Source organism: Mesoplodon mirus (assembly GCF_964341445.2).
Source record: "Mesoplodon mirus genome assembly, chromosome: 6".
Classification (NCBI taxonomy): domain Eukaryota; kingdom Metazoa; phylum Chordata; class Mammalia; order Artiodactyla; family Ziphiidae; genus Mesoplodon; species Mesoplodon mirus.
In genome coordinates, this window is record NC_138982.1 from 43,895,226 (window position 1) to 43,914,456 (window position 19,231).

A 19,231-nucleotide genomic window follows, 5' to 3' on the forward strand; every position below is an offset into this window, starting at 1 on the left:
CAAAGGGAGAAAAGGTTATATATTTCAGTTTCCTCATATATAAAATAATTCCCTACCTTACATGGCTGTGGTGAAAACTGGAAGAAGATTCATGAAGAATGAGTTTTATAAAGCAATATGCATGTACAAAAAGAAAAATAGCTTTCAGTTTCAAAATGATTTATAATGGTGAAAAATCTATGGTTAAGGGACTTCCCTGGCTGTCCCATGGTCAGACAGAACTTTGCCTTCCAAGGCAGGGGGTGCAGGTTCAATCCCTGATAAGGGAGCTAAGATCCCGCATACCTCACGGCCAAAAAACTAAAACATAAAACAGAAGCAATATTATAACCAATTCAATATCTCCAACAGTTTTGCCTAAATTACTCAACATAAAGCAAGTCAAACTGAAAGATGAGAATTTATCTCTTCTCAGTTTGCTCATCACCTGTTTTCAGGTCTCAACCATGTACATTTTTTCTAGATATTTGGACATGCATAACTTTTAGTCACAATGTAACTAAATATGTACAGGTAACATTCTGCGTTTCACTTTTTTGTTATATTTGAAGCATTTTATTTCATGTTGCTACTTAAATTCACACACCATTGTGTATATATTCTAACTGGTGGATGTAGCATATTATTTCCCTACTGCTGGAAGCTTAATTATTAACCTTTTCTCCTTTTGAATTATTTATTCAGTTTTATTTCCTGGAAGTACAATAACTTGGTTCATAGTCATGAGCTCTTAATTCTACAGCATGATTACTTTCTTAAAAAGTTAAATTAATTTCTACTCCCTCCCTAGCAGCCTCCTGGTAGAGTCCAAAAATAAAAAATGTCTCTGAAAGCTATCCCTCTTTTCATGTCATGTAACTTTCCTTTGAGGCAGGGGGTTTGTGATTATGCAAGCAGGATTACCATTTGTCTCCTCCTACCAAAAATGTAAACTCTGTAAGTGTTGGCCTTTCTTCACCACTACCCTCAGTGCCTAGATGCATGCCTGGCATATGGTAGGTACTCAATAGCTATTGGTTGAATGAATGAATGAAGAAAGTGTTGCCAGCCCTTAAGAGGTCTATGCTTACCTCAGACAGCATTGAAGGACAGGGGTCTTTCTCAGCAGCCTCATTGAGAACACTTTGGGCAGTCATCGGCACTTTGGATGCCGCCTCTTGCCTGTATATGCTGCTTCACTGCCATTCCCTCAATGCATGAGCTGCTGGGGCATGAGACTTTTATTTGGGTTCAGTGCACAGACATCAGAGGGGTGCAGCAAACCCGTATCTTCCTCCCACATATCGCATCTGCTCGGAACAACTTGCCCTCTAAGGAGATTAAAAATCATTCCCCACTGTTGATTTCCAAAAATCAACCAATTGAAACAAGTGGTATAACTGTTGATCTATATCTGTTGTAGATGATGAGGGCCTTCCAAAACTAGTCACCGCTGCTCATGAGATAATAGCAGTGGTGATCTTCAACCAGCTACACAAGTGGTAACAGAATCCTCAACTCTCTGGGGGAGAAACTTTAGCACTCACGACAACAGCTACCAAGTGTTTAATACTAGCTACGTCCAAAGCACCGACTGTAGCTCAGGGGTTAAGAGTAAGAACTCTGGAATTAGACTGAGCTGGGCAAGAGTCCAGACTCTGCCTTTCCCCAGTTACATGACCCTGGACAAGCTACTCAACCCCCTAGAACTCAGCTTCTTTATCTGTAAAATGGGAATAATAATAACAGAGCCCATCTCATGGGATTATTTAAATAATCAAGTTAGATAAGACACCCAAAGGGATTGCAATAGGAACTGTGACAAAAATCATACACGTCACTTCATTTACCCCTCCCCATCCCCTACTGTGTGGATACCACTACTATCCCCATTTTTACAAATGCAAGACTGAGACAGGTGTGACGGCAATTTGCCCAGAGTAACTCACTCGTGACACTCCAAATGTCCCATGCTCTTTCATGCCTTTGTAGCCCTGCACATAGAATGCCTTCTGATTGAAATGTCCTTTCCTGCCCTGTTCACACAAGGCCATGACCACTCAGCCTCCTATACCAGCTCAAGTGCCCCTGGACTCTGAAGCCTTTCTTGACCCCCACGGAGATTGTCACAGCTCCGCTGTGTCTGTGCTGGCTCTCATCAGACCACATGACACTTACTCGTTTGCAGGTCTGTCCCAACCTTTAAGATTATCTCTGGTCCTCTGCATCAAGCCAGGCTCTGCGCCATAACTGGGAAGTGCTCAGTCATGTTTGAATGAAAGAATGAGGCTAGCTGAGACACCACTCCTCCCGGTCCCCACGTCCTTCAGTTGTTAGAATCACCCCCACCACCTACCCATCCATCACCTTCAATTGCCGGAGTCCCCTTTACAGCACTACCGTAGCAGGTATTCATTCCATCTGGTGAGTACACTGAGTGACAGGAAATTCACCACCTCCCCAGGTTGCACATGGCTATGTGAGCAGCTCTGCCTCTTAGAAAGGTCTTAAAATGAAAAGAAATCAACCTCCCTGTGAAAATAAACCCAGCAGTTTAAGCTCAGCTCTCTGGAGCCACACAGACCCAGAATGAAAACCAGTAACACTTGCTGAGCCTGTGCTCAGCCCATGCTCAGTGCTGGGAACTCCACGTGCACCTACTCATTCCATCCTTGTGGCAACCCTGTGCAGACCACCTTGCTGCTGTATCTTCTCCTCCACCCAGGACAATCTTCCTCATTCCTTGAATATGTTAGCTCCCGGCTCACTAGAATTCTCTCCAACACTATTTCTGTCATAACTCTTGGTGGCATTAACAATCACTTATAGAATTATTCTAGTCAACTCCAATGACTGTGACCTCAGCAACTCACCCCCAGGGTCATAGCTTTGATCTTGTCATTTCCAAAAAACATACTCCCTTCATCAAGGGATGCCTCGATTTCAGGCATCCTTCTCTAATTACCACTCCTATCTCTGCAGCTTAGTCCAACCAGTACCCAACTCTAACAATCTTCTGTGTTTGATCCTACTACCTTCCCACTGTCTCTCACTTCCTCCCTGCCATCCTTTCCTTTCCTATCCAGCTTAAATTCCATGGTCAGTCATTCAGTTGACCTCTCTCATCACACATGTTTGGATAAACCCCAATCCTGGTTAAATCCAACTCTCTGTCCTACTCCACACCTGCAAGCAGGCAGCTGAACATGGCTAGAGAAAATCATGCAACGATGCTTAATGATGTCACTTCAAGTTCATGATCACTAACTGCAAATAGCTCCTTAATGCTCCACTGCAATGATATGCTACTTTTCCAGTCAATTCATCTGCCACTGTCCTAGAGGATTGTATGACTTCCTCCCCACTAAAAACTCCTCTTATCCTCACCCTTGCCTGATGAACTTGCTACTTACTAATAGAAAAAAAGGAAGCTACCAGAGTAGAACTTCCACACGCAGCTTTTGTACCACCCCTACTCACCTTACCTGCACTTATGCCCAAATGATCTCATTACTATGAATTAATTGGCTGCATCCAACACTTGCAATATCCAACATTTTTCCATAAATCCTACACATTCTTGTCTACTTAAAGACATTCTTAAAAATCCCCCCTTTTTCTTCTGCATCAATAGGTATCTTTCTCTCAAAGATCATGCTCATCAGCATATAGGTATGCTCTTATTTCTCCTATCTTTAAAAAAAAAAAAAAACTCTCCTGATTGGGCACCTCATGACCCAGATCAGTCTCAGCATCACTAACAATGGGACACCTAGACAGTTTTTGCCTTCTGAAGTGAAACAGTATGAAGCACATAGCACCACGAATGAAAATTTCTTGCCCAAAATGTTTAATCTGTAAGTGATCAAGCCTTTATATGCAATTCCAGTTTTTCGGAAATACAAGAGAAAGAAGAACAAGTTAAAAGACACCCTAATTTACCAGATATATCCAGAAAGCAGGACATTCTATAGAATAATTAAACTAGTTTCATCAACAAGTCAATGAGCACAAAAAACAAATGACTTTAAAAACACAAAAAAACACAACAATCACATGCAGTCTGCAGACCTTTGGTTTGAACAGAACAACACTGGGGAGAAATGGGGGTATCTGAATATAGACTGGGTATTATATATGATATTAAGAAATCACTGTTAATTTTGGTAGGTTTAATAATAGTATTATTATGATTATATATGTGGTTATGTTAGGAAAAAAGTCCTACGCATTTGAAGTAGAGATGAAATTTACTTTAAAAATACTTTAGCCAGGGGCTTCCCTGGTGGCGCAGTGGTTGAGAGTCCGCCTGCTGATGCAGGGGACATGGTTTCGTGCCCCGGTCCGGGAAGATCCCACATGCCGCGGAGCGGCTGGGCCCGTGAGCCATGGCTGCTGAGCCTGCACGTCCAGAGCCTGTGCTCCGCAACGGGAGAGACCACAACAGTGAGGGGCCTGCATACAGCAAAAAATAAATAAATAAAAAAAAATACTTTAGCCAAAAATAAAACAAATATGAAAAAAATGCAGCATCATTTTTTTCAAATATATTCAAATTAAGCTATGTAAGGAACGAGAGTGATTTGCAGACTCTTCTTGACAATATCATTTGGGATTAGGGAGCGTTTGAAAGAGTGTGAAGAAAAAACTTACATTGACAATGTTTTCATGTTACTGAAAGAATTAACTGAAAAAGATACATGACATTACAAAAGTCACATATTTAGCCATTACATGAGGTCTAAATAAACTCCATTTCCCTGTCCCTCCAACAAAACCTCTTGACCTCATTTCACTTCCCCTGCTCCTTTTCTTCCCTCTACAGTAGAACTCCTTGAAAGAACTATCTGTAGTCACTGTTTCCAGTTTCCCTCTTCCCATTCTCACTTGAACCAACTCCATCAAGCCTTCCTCATCTTGATGAAACTGCTCTTGTCATGTCCCCAAAGACCTCCGTGACCTCCATGCTACCAAGCAAATGGTCAGGGCTGAGTCTTTATCTTACTCAGCCCATCAGCCGTACTTTACACAGTTGGTCACTTCCCCCTTCGGGCTTCCAAAACCCACACCCTTTTGGGTTTTCTCCACTCACTGGTCACTCCTCCTCAGCTGTCTCTGATGCTGGTTCCTCCTCATCTCCCCTACCTCTACACACCGAAGTGCCCCAGGTTCTGGACTTTGTTCTAGCGACACTTGCTTTCTACTGGATGTGGGCACCTTGTGATCTGTTCCCCCTCTACTCAGCCTGTAGTTTGCAATCAAAACACATTTGTTGACGTGCAGTAAAATGAGTTCGGAAGCAGTTTCTGTTGCTGAGTTTCTACAGAAAGGACGTCCCTAATAATTAAAAACAAAAGCAAAATAGTAGGGCTGGGGTTGGGAGACAGTAGAATAAAACACTGTGTTCACGTCACCTTTTAGACTATCCTCTATAATCTGTAGAGGGGAGGCAGCATTGCAGAGAACAATGATGATCAGATGTAGAGCACATTATTAAAATTACTTGGTAAAATGCAGATTCCTGAATTCTACCTCAGTCACTCTGTTCCCAGTGATCTGGGATGGGGCTCAGAAACCTGCATTTAGCAGGCACCCCCAAGTGATTCTGATGCAATCAGAAGTGCTAGTCTGAGAAAGCTTTATCTAGATCCAGGATGGGAAAAGTATAGAAACTGGGTGTAATCAACTTCTATAGTAATTTGAAAGAGTAATTTTATGCCTGATGAATCTAATAACTTTAAAAATATGGCTTGTATTTTAAATGTCTTTTTCATTTCATTATTCTAATAACTCCCTTTTATTGTATTTTTTAAATTATTGAAGCGTGAGAGGTTGGGGAAGAAACCCAGTCCTTTACCAACAATAGTTTGAGAAGCTCAAGCTTTGGAGAAAGACCTCAGGCTCTGGCATCTCAAAAGCCCAAAGTCAAATCCTGGCTTTTCTGTCAGTTGCATGATGTTAGACCCGTTTGGTCAACTTCTGTGAGCCTGTGTCTTCATCTGTGAAGTATGGATAATAATACTTTAAAATTTGCCTCTGGGGCTTCCCTGGTGGCGCAGTGGTTGAGAATCTGCCTGCCGATGCAGGGGACACGGGTTCGAGCCCTGGTCTGGGAAGATCCTACATGCCGCGGAGCAACTAGGCCCGTGAGCCACAACTACTGAGCCTGCGCGTCTGGAGCTTGTGCTCCACAACAAGAGAGGCTGCGACAGTGAAAGGCCCACGCACCGCGATGAAGAATGGCCCCCGCTCGCCGCAACTAGAGAAAAGCCCTCGCACAGAAATGAAGACCCAACACAGCCATTAATAAATAAATAAAATAAATAAATTTATAAAAAAAAATTTGCCACTGCAGGGTTGTGCTGACAATTTACTGATAGGCTTTATCACTTTGTTCTGGCTAAGAATTATTATACTTTTACCACGTGCTGAGTATTTTACAAACGGTAAAGTCCCTGTCATTGGGTAAAACTCATTTAATCCCTGCGGCAACAACAGTGCTTGAGGTGGGTGCCACTGGCTCACGTCCCAGGGGCTCCAGCAGAGCTGGTCCAGGCTGCTGTCAGAAACAGCCTACCAGCTCCTGGCCACCTACCTACCAGTGGGAGCCGGCGTAGGTCAAAACATTAGTAGTTGTATCAAAACATTTCTGACAAGTCCCAGTTTTACTCAAAAGGACAGAAAAAGTCAGATAAGCTCCGGAAACCAATCTGTAGTTGGTGAATCTGAGGAGGGAGTGAAAGGAAACCATAAGAGACTTTGCCAGGTGCCTGAGTGGCTGCGTTGACAAGTGTTTACCTGAGGACCAGCCCCGCTGCCAGGCTAAAGGGAGGGAGGGGGAAATCCTGCCAGAGCAGAGCCCCGAAGATAAAGGGGCCTTCATTCCTGCCTGTCCAGGCTGTTCCAGACCCAGGCTGCAAAAAAAAAAAAACCGTCTCTTAACAGAGATTAGATCTTTTACCCAGCCAGGCAGGCACTGAAGGAGAAGACTGTGAAACGGCCGAGTACATTTCCCTGAGGTTATCTAAAAATGTGGAGAACAGAACTTTTTCTGTGCGGGATGTTGAGTCCCCACCACAGACAGGGCAGCTGCTCCTCGGTCCTGGATCAGAGCCAGCCACTCAGAGCAGGTAGGGAGAGCTCTGGACTCAGGACTAAAGGAGCCAGGGCAAAGAAAAACCACAGGCCATTGGCTTGTGCTTTGTCTTCAACCTTGTGCCTTTAGCGGACATGTACTTGTAGCGATTTTTGCCTTCCAATTTGACAGGTGCCTGGCGGAAAGCAGGCACTTCACACCCCATCAGCTCCCTTTCTGTATGATGCCCACTCCCCAGTACAAGCAGTAGAAGCCCCAGCCCCAGCAGGTATCCCCCAGTCTTACCAGCTAAGACCATCCTGCTCCACTCCAACAGTCAGGGGTAAGCCGAGGAGGAAGGAACAAAAAAGGGCCCAGAAGGACGGCTGAATAAACACCATGCTCCTCCCAAGCAATAGACCCACCCACCTCTCTCCGCCACACTCCACAGAGACGTAGAGAGGAAAGAAAATAGGCCTCTTTCCTCCTCAGAAAGAACTGTTTCACATTTGTATTATGGAAGTTTTTACACATACAAAAAGGTACAGAGGGCTTCGCTGGAGGCACAGTGGTTGGGTATCCGCCTGCCAACGCAGGGGACACAGGTTCGAGCCCTGGTCTGGGAAGATCCCACATGCTGCGGAGCAACTAGGCTCATGAGCCACAACTACTGAGCCTGCGCTCTAGAGCCCACGAGCCACAATTACTGAGCCCACGTGTCACAACTACTGAAGTCCGCCCGCCTAGAGTCTGTGCTCCACAGCAAGAGAAGCTACCGCAGTGAGAAGCCCGTGCACCGCAACCAAGAGTAGCCCCCTCTTGCCACAACTAGAGAAAGCTCGCACGCAGTAACGAAGACCCAACACAGCCAAAAATTAAAAACAAAATAAAAAAATGAAAAGGTACAGAGGATAGCATGATGAGCCTCCATGTTTTCATAATCCAGCTCCAAATATTATCAACATTTTGCTAATCTCGTTTCATTAATCCCGCATCCCCCTTTCTTTCTTGGAATAATTTAAAGCAAACACCAGACTTCATGTCAGTTACCCCCCCACCAGCTCTTCCCGACTGGCGTGCCATGAGAAAATTAAGCCTGAATGTCCTAAGACGTCCACTTATGTAATGAATTAACTTACCTCCCTGGTATCTAGAACAGTATTAGCTATGTACCATCCTTGGGAAAACTGAGAACATAGGCCCTCAAAATCATTTTCTGAAGAGCTGAATTATCTATAATAGTACTCCCCCACACCTCCCACATGTTGGGTTCTGCCAGAGAATACATGAGAACACATACACAACAAACACACACACCCACATACATGACCACGATGCCATTATCACCCAATATCCACTCCACTTTCAAATTTTTACCAATTCTCTCAAAAATGTCTTTTACACTAATTTCCTTGAATGAGGATCCAAACAAGGCAAGCACATTTTGTTTGGATGATATGCCACTCTCAACTCTCTTTTAATCTATAACAATTCCCCACTCCCTTATTTTTTCTTTTTCATGATATTAAATTTGTTGAAAAAACTAAGTCATTTGTCCTATGGAATGTGCCATGTACTGAATCTGGCTGACGACTTCCTCATGGTATTAACTTACTCCCCTTTGCTCTGTTTCCTGTGAACTTAGTTTTCGATTTCAAGGCTTCTTGAGATTCAGTGGTTTCCAGTTCAGTGGTTCTCCCAATGTTTTTATATCTAAGAGGAGCTAAGCCTTGGTCATCTAAGGAAGTTTGGGGTAGGGAAATGAACAGGGAGGCCTCCGTGTTGCAGTGGCCCCAGAGCTTATAAGAACAACATACTCTGATACTCATAATAGGTTCATTCATCCAGCAAATGCTTATTTTCTATGGTGAGCCGAAGTGGAGATGCAGAAAAAGTTTCGACAGTACAGAAACCAGCCAGAAATCTAACCCCCCAGAATATGCCTTCCAGTGAGAGGGTAAGTGAAGAGGAAAACAAAATAAACACATATGTAGTGTTTGTAAGGGGATAATTGCTACCCAGAAAATTAAAGCAGGGAAGATGGAGAGGGACAGCGGGGCTGGGGGTATGCATTTTAAATTAGACATTCAGAGAAAGCCTAACTGAGAAGGCATTTGAGCAAACATTAGAGGGAGGTGAAGGAGGGCTCATGCAGATTTTTGAGGGAAGAGAGTTCCAAGTGGAGGGAACAGCAAAATCCCTAGGCAGAGGCATGCCTGACCTGTTTGAAGAATAGGACGGAGGCCTGGAGGACAGAGGTGGAGGAGGAGAGCAGCAGAAGAGGAGGGCAGGGAAGTAGTAAGTACAGAGCAAGGAGGGTCTTCGACTGGTGTGAGAACTCTAGCTCTCACTCTAAATAAGATTTGGCTGACCTATGTTTGAAAGGGATCATTCTGGCTGCTACACTGAGAATCAACTGTGGTAGGTGGCAGGTTGGGGAAGGTTAAGGAAAGAAAGACCTTTCTAGAGGCTATTGCAACAACTCAGGTGAGGAAGGCCCAGGAACCCATTTACTGAGCTCTTACTGGGCGCTAGCATTTTATGTTACCAAATTTAATTCTTACCACCACCCAGTGGGGTGGGGTATTAATGATCCTCTTTGATGAGTGAAGAAACTAAGGCTCAGAGAGTTTAAGCCATATGCTTAAGATATTACAAATGGTCAAAACTGGGATGCAAGCCAGACTGTTCTAACTTGCAAGCCTGGTCCAGCTTTCCAACATATATCTCTCTACTCAGGGCCCCTGAAATGACCCCTGAGCGCCTCTCTGCTTTACCAGGTCAACTAGAGTTGCCAGTGACCATCTTGGACCTTCTGGTGACATCACTTTATATATATAAGATGTTATGGAGAAACCTGAACAAACTTTTTAGCCAACCCATACTTTGCCCCGATCCCGACCTCCTTAACCTCTCAGTGTGCAAACTTCACCCTCATCTGTACTTTAGAACCCAAACTTTCTGTCCCTAGACTAGAAACCTTGACACCATATTGCCCTTGGCTAACCATAATACCTCCAAGAAGCAGTCTGTGTGTCCTGGCCTCCAAAAATCTCCCTGTAATGGGTTCCCGTTTCTTTATGACCAAGAACTCTTAATTTGTGTCACCTGAGTTGCCACTTAATTCTGCAATGACTCCTCTTCCTGTTTCTTCATGTCAGTGAGGAAACACTGGCCGCCTGACAGAAGATGTGCTCTCTGCCATATAGAGTTGTTGCTTAAAGTGGTGACCCAGCCGGGGATTAGATTTTTCAGCAAATGTGCATACACACACACCCTGCATCTAAGTGGAACTGGGACTGTTTGACTAGTTATCAGCAATAAAATGTGAGCAAAAATAACGTGTCACTTCTGGGCAAGGTAAGAAGTGAGTTTATTTGTTGTGAGTCTATTTGTTTACTGTAACTAAATGAGCTACTAAGTAGAGACTTTATTTCTACTGGTCTAAGTAGAATTCTGAGAATTCATCAGAATTTTCAGTATAGATTTTTCACCATCCACACAGTTCTCTCTTCATCCCAGCATGACGTTAGCACAGTGAAATAACAGAAGTGCCCCTTAATTTAGCCAAAGCCACCGGTTCCTAAATTCTTCCACATCTAGTACATCTTGTATTTGTTTCCCCGTGCTATGATCCCCAAGTTTTGAAATTGTTGTCAGCCAAATTTAACTAATAATTTGAGTTCTCATTTGTTATCAAATGGACAAGGATGTTGTTGCCAATAAGAGGTTCTAACCAGCATGAGATTGTCATTGTTATCACCATCAGGTGATACAAGTTCAGCCTTAATACAAAGAAACTTGATGATTTCCTTGGCCTGTGCAGGTTTGTTGGGATAAATGTGCTTCTGCTGTCTGGCTTTCTGAAATTCTGAAAGTGTCTGGTGGGTCTCTGGAAACCCTGGGCAAGGAATTCTGGTTTGTCCATGGCCTGAAACTTACCCCAATAAAATTAGAACTTTCTGATCCCAGCTGGCCTCCTAAAAAACAGGTTCTACTGGTTGGCTAGATATGGAAGGATGTTTAAAAAAAAAAAAAAAAAAAAAAGCCTACCCCTATCTGTACCCAACTAGGCAAAATTAAGGCACTCTTAAGTTTATCCAGAAAAATCTGGCTCCTAAGTGCTTAAAAATCAGGAGAACAGGGTTTCCCTGGTGGCGCAGTGGCTGAGAGTCCGCCTGCCGATGCAGGGGACGTGGGTTTGTGCCCCGGTCCAGGAAGATCCCACATGCCGCGGAGTGGCTAGGCCCGTGAGCCATGGCCGCTGAGCCTGCGCATCCGGAGCCTGTGCTCCACAACGGGAGAGGCCACAACAGTGAGAGGCCCGCGTACCGCAAAAAAAAAAAAAAAAAATCAGGAGAACAGCAATGTAAAACCAGAATTTTAGTGACTGCCAAATCAAACAGACACAAGCCTCCCTCCCCATCATCTCAGCTCTCAGCAGTTGAATGCAAAGCAGCAGTTACACCAGAAAGATCCTCCCCAGGGACAGAATAGCAGTACTGTAAGAGCTGGGCAGGGTAATTAGCTACCCAGAATTCTCATGTGCTGAAGAACAAAGGAGAACCAAATGGCAACAACGCAGGAGGGAAAAGAGTTCTATTGAAAGACCAAAGACTAAATTTTCTCTAAAATCTTGGTAACAAGAGTCTGATGACCTACATCTCTCTCTTCAAACCCCAGTTTAACTATCTTTAGTGAGAACAATGATGTCTGCTAATGTTGTCTTAAACATATTTTCCTCCAGAAACTCCTCAGCTGGGTATTGTGTCAGGGGCTGTTTGTTATTTCCTTCCATGTAGTTTTACCTGTTGGGCAGGAGGAAGTCAGGGCCAGAGTTCCTTAACATTTTCTAAATACCAGTATCATTGAAGTGATTGGCCTCTCCTTAAGGTCACCAAGGTGACAAGAGTTTACTCCTCTCACCTTAGCAAATTGATCTCTTTCCTAGAACCAGTCCAAGGCCAAATAGGCCACATGCAAAGAGAAAAGGGAAGAGAATATAGAAGAGAAAGAGTTTGATCAAGTCTGTCCTCAGAGGTGCTCCCCACCCCTAGTCCCATAGCTATGAAGTTCAGTGTGGGTGAAGGAAACCACTTAAAACAGTGCTTCTCCATCTTGCCTGAGCATTAACAGCACTTAGGAAGCATTTTAAAAATATAGATGCCTTACCCATGACATTTTTCACACAACTAGAATAAATAATCATAAAACTTATATGGAACCACAAAAGACATAGAATTGCCAAAGCAATCCTGAGGAAAAAGAACAGAGTTGGAGGCACAACACTTCTAGACTTCAGACAATACTACAAAGCTACAGTAATAAAAACAGCACAGTATTGGCATGAAAACAGACCTATGGATCAATGGAACAGAATAGAGAGCCCATAAATAAACCCACACACTTAGGGTCAATTAATCTTTGACAAAGAAGGCAAGAATATATCATGGGGCAAAGACAGTCTCTTCAGCAAGTGGTATTGGGAAAGCTGGACAGCCTCACATAAATCAATGAAGTTAGAACACACCCTCATACAGTACACAAAAATAAACTAAAAATGGTTTAAAGACATAAATATAAGGCATTACACCTTAAAACTTTTAGAAGAGAACATAGGCAAAACATTCTCTGACATAAATCTTAGCACTGTTTTTTTTAGGTCAGTCTCCCAAGGCAATAGAAATAAAAGCAAAAATAAACAAATGGGACCTAATCAAACTTATAAGCTTTTGCACAGCAAAGGAAACCACAAACAAAGCAAAAAGACAACCTACAGAATGGGAGAGAATATTTGCAAATGATGTGACCAACAAGGACTTAATTTCCAAAATATGTGAGCAACTCATACAACTCAATAACAAAACAAACAACCCAATCAAAAAATGGGCAGAAGACCTAAACAGACATTTCTCCAAAGAAGATATACAGATGGCCAATAGGCACATGAAAAAATGCTCAACATTGCTAATTATTAGAGAAACGCAAATCAAAACTGCAATGAGGTATCACCTCATATCAGTCAGAATGGCCATCATCAAAAAGTCAACAAATTATAAATGCTGAAGAGGGTGTGGAGAAAAGGGAACCATCCTACACTTTTGGTAGGAATGAAAATTGGTGCAGCCACTACTGAAAATGGTTAAAACTAAAAATAGAGTTACCATATGATCCAACAATCCCACTCTTGGACATATATCCAGACAAAACTATAATTCAAAAAGATACATGCACCCCAATATTTATAGCAGCACTATTTACAATAGTCAAGACATGGAAGCAACCTATGTGTCCATCAACATATGAATGGATAAAGAAGATGTGGTATATATATGCAATGGAATATTACTCAACCATAAAAAGGAAGGAAATTGGGTCATTTGTAAAGATGTGGACGGACCTATAGACTGTCATACAGAGTGAAGTAAGTCAGAAAGAGAAAAACAAATATCGTATGTTAACACATATATGTGGAATCTAGAAAAATGGTACAGATGAACCAGTTTGCAAGGCAGAAATAGAGACACAGATGTAGAGAACAAACGTATGAACACCAAGGTGAGGAAAGCCGGGGTCGGGAGGGGACGATGAATTGGGAGACTGGGATTGACATATATACACTAATATATATAAAATAGATAACTAATAAGAACCAGCTGTATAAAAATAAATACAAATTTTTTTAAAAGCTACATGCACCCCAATGTTCATAGCAGCACTATTTACAATAGCCAAAACATGGAAGCAGCCTATGTGTCCATCAACAGATGAATGGATAAAGAATATGTGGTATACACACACACACACAATGGAATATTACTCAGCCATAAAAAATGAATGAACTGTTACCATTTGCAGCAACATGGATGGACCTAGAGATTATACACTCCAGTCTGCTTTTGCCCCACAGTCATTCCCTTGTAGAAGGCAACGGCTGGTTTTCTGGGGTTTTTCACATCTACCTCCCTGCCCACCTCCCATACAGAAAGACCACTTGATATTGCACCTATGTTGGCAGGTGGAAAATCTGGATCTTTTTCTTTAGAGGCCAGATCTCAGCACTCACTGCTTAATCCCACCCCTAAACCTCTCTCCTTTCACTGTCCTCTGAGGTTGGCACTGCTAGCCTTTCCATTTCATAGATAAGGAAGCTGAATCTTAAAGAGGTTAAAGGGCTTCTGGTAGTGAGTGGCAGTGGCAAGACTTAAATGCAGAACTGTCTGAATATAAGAACCGTGCTCCTAATGCCTGTGCTCAGAGGTTCATCTTGTTTGACTTATGACTTATGACTCTCTCAGCCACGGCAAAGCCCACTAATGCTGCTAGAAGCAAATGGTTTCAGTTAAAGGGAAAGCAACAGTGCTGCAGTTCCAAGCCCAGGGCACACTTAGAGTGCTAGACGTGTGCCATATCATCTCACCAAATCCTTCAGCAGCCCTGGACGGTTGTTGTCCTCACAGTTGACCTTTGGCATGTACAGAGTCAACATTTGGGATTTTGACTATTTGAGAACAACCCCAAAGGTCTCCTGATTTGGGTCAGGAGTGAGGTATGTGCAATAGCAAGGTGGAAGGGGCCCGCCCCTTAGTCTGTGAGAGAGCTCTCCCCCAGGCCACGACCCAGGGCACAGGGAGTTCCGTGCCCTTCATGTATCAGGACATGATAGAAGTAACCGCTTGCTTGTGAGCTACAGCTCCCAAAGAAACCAGAGTGCTAGTCCATGTTCAGAAAAGTTTATACCCAATGATGAATTTATTTTAATAGACTTACAAACGCCTACAGCTCCATATTCATGAAATCAATACAGAAGTCACTTAACATAGCTCGATTGTGCATGACTGCATAAATGGGGGAAATTATGTGCTCTTGTAGCATGTGCCTCATGTCTTCATCTGTCAAGTGACAGCAAAATGCCTCACCTTAGGGCCATTGTCAACAAATGAGAACTTGGTAAGAATGATGAAGACGATTTGGAGAATTTTCAAAGATCTCCAGAGAACTCGCATATGAATGTCGAGTCTATTGTTTCAGCATCTTATACAAGAGGAAACTGAGGCTGGAGGAGGTCATATGACTTGCCCAGGAATGTCTGGCTCTAAAGCCAGTGTGCTTCCCTCCTTAGAAGCCAATAGCAAATTGTCAAAAAAAAGTGCCAAACCCTGCATGCTGACTCCATCACAGAATGTGACTTAGGAGGATGGAGGGGGAGAAGGGAGGGCCACAGATGGGAGAAGGCTGCCCCTGAGCTCCCCACCCTCCTCTAAGCCCCCCACTGGTGCTGGCCTGGGTGTGCCAGAACTGTGAGCTTACCTTTAACCACGCCTGTTCAGATCAATCAATTCAACCAAGACATTGGTAACTGTGAGCTCAGAACATCGGGCCCAGAGGTAACTGGTACTCTCCCTGCCCTCGAGATGCTAATCATCTTAAATACCACAAGAAATCAGACAAGGACCAAATACCTAATGCACTACTTACTTTGTCTGTTCCCCCCACTAGCCAGTGGGCACCTGAACCATGTAGTTACCTCTGTGTTCCCAGGACCTGAGTCAGGGCCTGTGGCTCAGCTTACTTTGCCAAATAAGTGAATGTTTTCTTCTTGAAAAAAATTTGTTCAAGAATCTTAGCCCAGGAGGAGGGGCCTGAGTCTACTCTGGGATCAAAGAAGCCTTCGTAGATGGGAAAGACCTGTGAGATGGGAGGGAAATGGCCTGGAGGTGGGCGAGGGTGGGGCACTGGGGCACAGAGAGGGTCACGTCAGCCCAAGCAGGTATGCAAAGCCAAGCATTGGGAGGTGAAGCTGTGAGGGAGCCTCAGGCCTCACTGTACAGCACCATGAGTATCAGGTGGGAGAGCCTGGCCTTCACCAGGGACATAGTGGAGAGCAGATCAAAAGTTCCAGAGCAGAGAAGGGTGCTGTGGAGCCGGTGGGGGCTGTGTGAGTTCAGCAGCCTTGGCCCTCCTGCAACCCCCTTCTCCACTCCCTGAAAGTACATGACCAACAAACAAATAAGAGCCACTTCTTCTTACACAACTGCTAGGGCCAGGCACTGTGCCAAGCACCCGTTTAGTGTTCAGAATAACACTATGATTGCCGAACTTATTTTACAAATGAGGAAACAGGCTCAGAGAGGTTGTGGGATTTTCCCACAATCACCCCACTGTTAAGAAACAGAGCCAGGACCTCAACTCAGATATGACTCAGGGCCCAGAGGCCAAAAAAACCTAGGTGCGGCCCCCCTCCTCTATTCCTCCACCCCATGCACTGATGAGATGAGGACCAGGACTGGGATGAGGAAGACCCCACACAAGGCCCCATTTGGAAGAGTGGTGCTAAATTTCCTGTGAACCCAGCCTTGGAGTCATACAAATCTAGATTTGGATCCCAGCTTCATTTGTCATCACCATATGACCTTAGGCAAATAACAGGAGTGCTCTGGGCGTCAGTTTCCTTTTCTGTAAAATGTGTGCAAGGCCACCTACCTCACAGGATTGCTGTAAGGATTAGAAAAAAGGATCCTGCCATGCCCAGAACATAGTAGGTGCTTATTAAATGGTGCCTGGTAAACCTGAACCTGCCAGGAATCGAGGAGGAGGGACCAGAGGCTGATCATGGCTTATCTGCTGTGGATGGAGGAAGTCTTCATTTTTGAGAAGAGGAGATGAACTTTCCGCAAGTGCATGACTCAATATTTGTCTGGTTAAGCGTGGGACCTTGATGCCCATCTCAACAAAACTGGTATCAGCCTCTTTCACTATTAACCATTTCAAACACTGCCCCACAGCAATGGGAACCAGAATCTGGGACTCTCAAAGGAGTCAGAGACAAGGGGGTGTTACTAGGAAGGCTGAACTCATGGAAAAACCCGAAACCGTAACACAGATGTGAAGTCCCCTAGCCCTCCAGCCAAATCACTGCATATCCTTGGAAGTCACTCATCCTTTCTGAGCCACTGTTTCCTCATGATCAAAGGGGCTTAATAATCCTTACTTCACAGGGTTGTGGTGGAAACACAAGGGAAATAAGAGATGAAAAGGAGCTTTAAAGCTCCAAGACAGTGGCATGAGTTCACCACTTCTGTAAAGCCATAGGAAATGAAGCTTGTGCTTTATCAAGCACCCTTCCATTTGAAAGAGGAAAAAGAAATGCTTGAAGTTTGACAAACCTTTACTTAAGACACCAATGGTTTCTTCTACTAAAGGGTCATTCAACTATGAATTGATGTGAATTATAACTGGTATAAGAATCATTTCTCAATGATCATCAAAATGAAAACACAAAATTGTTCAATTCTCTCCAAGCATGGATACACCTGAGAGCCTTCTGCAGACAAACGCCTGGAGAAGTTCTGCTCTTACAGCCACAGAGTAGAGGGCTGGCTTGCTGCCCAACACAGAAAAAGTCAATAGACCCATATTCTCACAAGAAAGCCTGCTGACTTTTTTTCTGAATTTTCCTTCAACTTAGAAAATAAGCCAAACTCGCTCCACCTCCCAGCTCAACCCTTAGGTCTCTTGCAAGTGGAATGTGCCCAGGTTAGAAAATGGGAAATCGATGAGGTATTTCCAGATCAAAACCAGGGTAGGCTGATAGCACCAGGGCCTAGGCACCCAACCTTGATTTCAGGAGAAATACTTCTCAGCCCAGTCAGCCACACCCGTGCTCTGAGCTGAGAGTGTGGTAGGATTTTCTGGTCTCACTGTGAACCTGGGTCCAGATGGCCTGCTCATCTGGCATTCAAATAATCTGAAGAGTAGTGCCCCCCACCACCAATCAAAGCAGTAGTAGAAGAGTGTAGTGGGTTCTCTCTTGGGCTGTGGGCGGACAGCTTATTTGGAGCCACAGCCACCTCTTCTGTATCAGCTGCTCTTAACCTTCTATAGGTGTGTAACAAGAACATGTCCAGGGTTTCCCTGGTGGTGCAGTGGTTAAGAATCCGCCTGCCAATGCAGGGGACACAGGTTCAAGCCCTGGTCCAGGAAGATCCACATGCCATGGAGCCACTAAGCCCGTGCACCACAACTACTGAGCCTGTGCTCTAGTGCCTGCGAGCCCCAACTACTGAGCCCGCATGCCACAACTACTGAGCCTGCACTCTAGAGCCCGTGCTCCACAACAAGAGAAGCCACTGCAATGAGAAGCCTGCACACTGCAACGAAGAGTAGCCCCCGCTCGCCAAAACTAGAGAAAGCCCGTGTGCAGCAAAGAAGACCCGATGCAGCCAAAAATAAATAAATTAAATTAATTAATTAAAAAAAAGAAAAGAACATGTCCAATTTAGATGAGGGGTCAGAGAAGGATAATGAATTGAGGCAGATACCCAGCTTGGCTGGGCTGTGCTGGAAAGAGCATGATTCTGTTCTGAATTCTGCTCCAGAGAATAAGGGGAGACACTGCCAAACAAACCCACCTGAAGCCCACGCTGATCCCGAGCCAAGTTCTGAAAGGTGGATTCCCACAGAACCAGATAAATACAATAGCGGTCAGAATTCACTCCCCCAAGGTCACCCAATTCCCCAGGATTAATTTCCTGGCTTGGGATAGCTGCCTCCATTGCCCAGAGGTGATTAGAAGACCACCCCACAGGGAGGTTGCGAAGAATGAAGGGGAAGAGGTGATGACCTAAACATGAGCAGCAGTCCCTGCAGGGGCCGTCCCTGGACAGGAGAGCTAGCTCTGAGTTCCTCGCTGCCTCTGTGCACCAGGAGGTGCTTGTATATGCTGAGCTTAAGCACCCCACAGACAACAAAAGCTACTATCTTCAGATTGACCAGACTGCACACCAGACTCTTTCCTTATAAATCTCTATTACCTCACCCTGATGGAGGACAGGATGAATGCTCTATCCTTCAGTGAAAAAATCTGAGTCTCAGAGAGGTGAAGGTTGCACAAAGTCAGTAGCTAGGAAGTTGCAGAGATAGGATTTGAACCCAGGGCTCTCTGTGTCTGCATTTGCTTCTCATCTTCAAAGCAATGAATGCGGAGGGAGCTATAAATCTCTTTTCTTCTACTCTTCTCCACTCCTTTCTCCCTAAAAGGGTGGGGACCAATGCAGTGGAAGGCTAGGGATTCAATGTCACTGAAAATCAAAAAAATACACATTAAAATAACAAGCTCGGGCCCGGGAGCAAATTCTTGCCGGGGACGCAAACACAGGCAGCTGCAGGTGGCCAAGC

General features: G+C 44.3%; 1 protein-coding gene across 6 annotated transcripts in view; it reads right to left on the minus strand.

Annotated features, from left to right (window-relative positions):
- The window catches only part of ST6GAL1 (ST6 beta-galactoside alpha-2,6-sialyltransferase 1), a 198,348-nt gene that overhangs the window by 100,101 nt on the left and 79,016 nt on the right, over positions 1 to 19,231 (minus strand). Inside the window, exon 1 of one of the 6 annotated variants that reach the window (XM_082624432.1) lies at positions 15,582 to 15,971. The exons of the other annotated variants lie outside the window; for them this stretch is intronic. The gene's annotated coding sequence lies outside the window, so the exon portion shown is untranslated. Of the gene's footprint in view, positions 1 to 15,581; positions 15,972 to 19,231 lie in introns of those variants that run through there. 6 annotated transcript variants of the gene reach the window in all.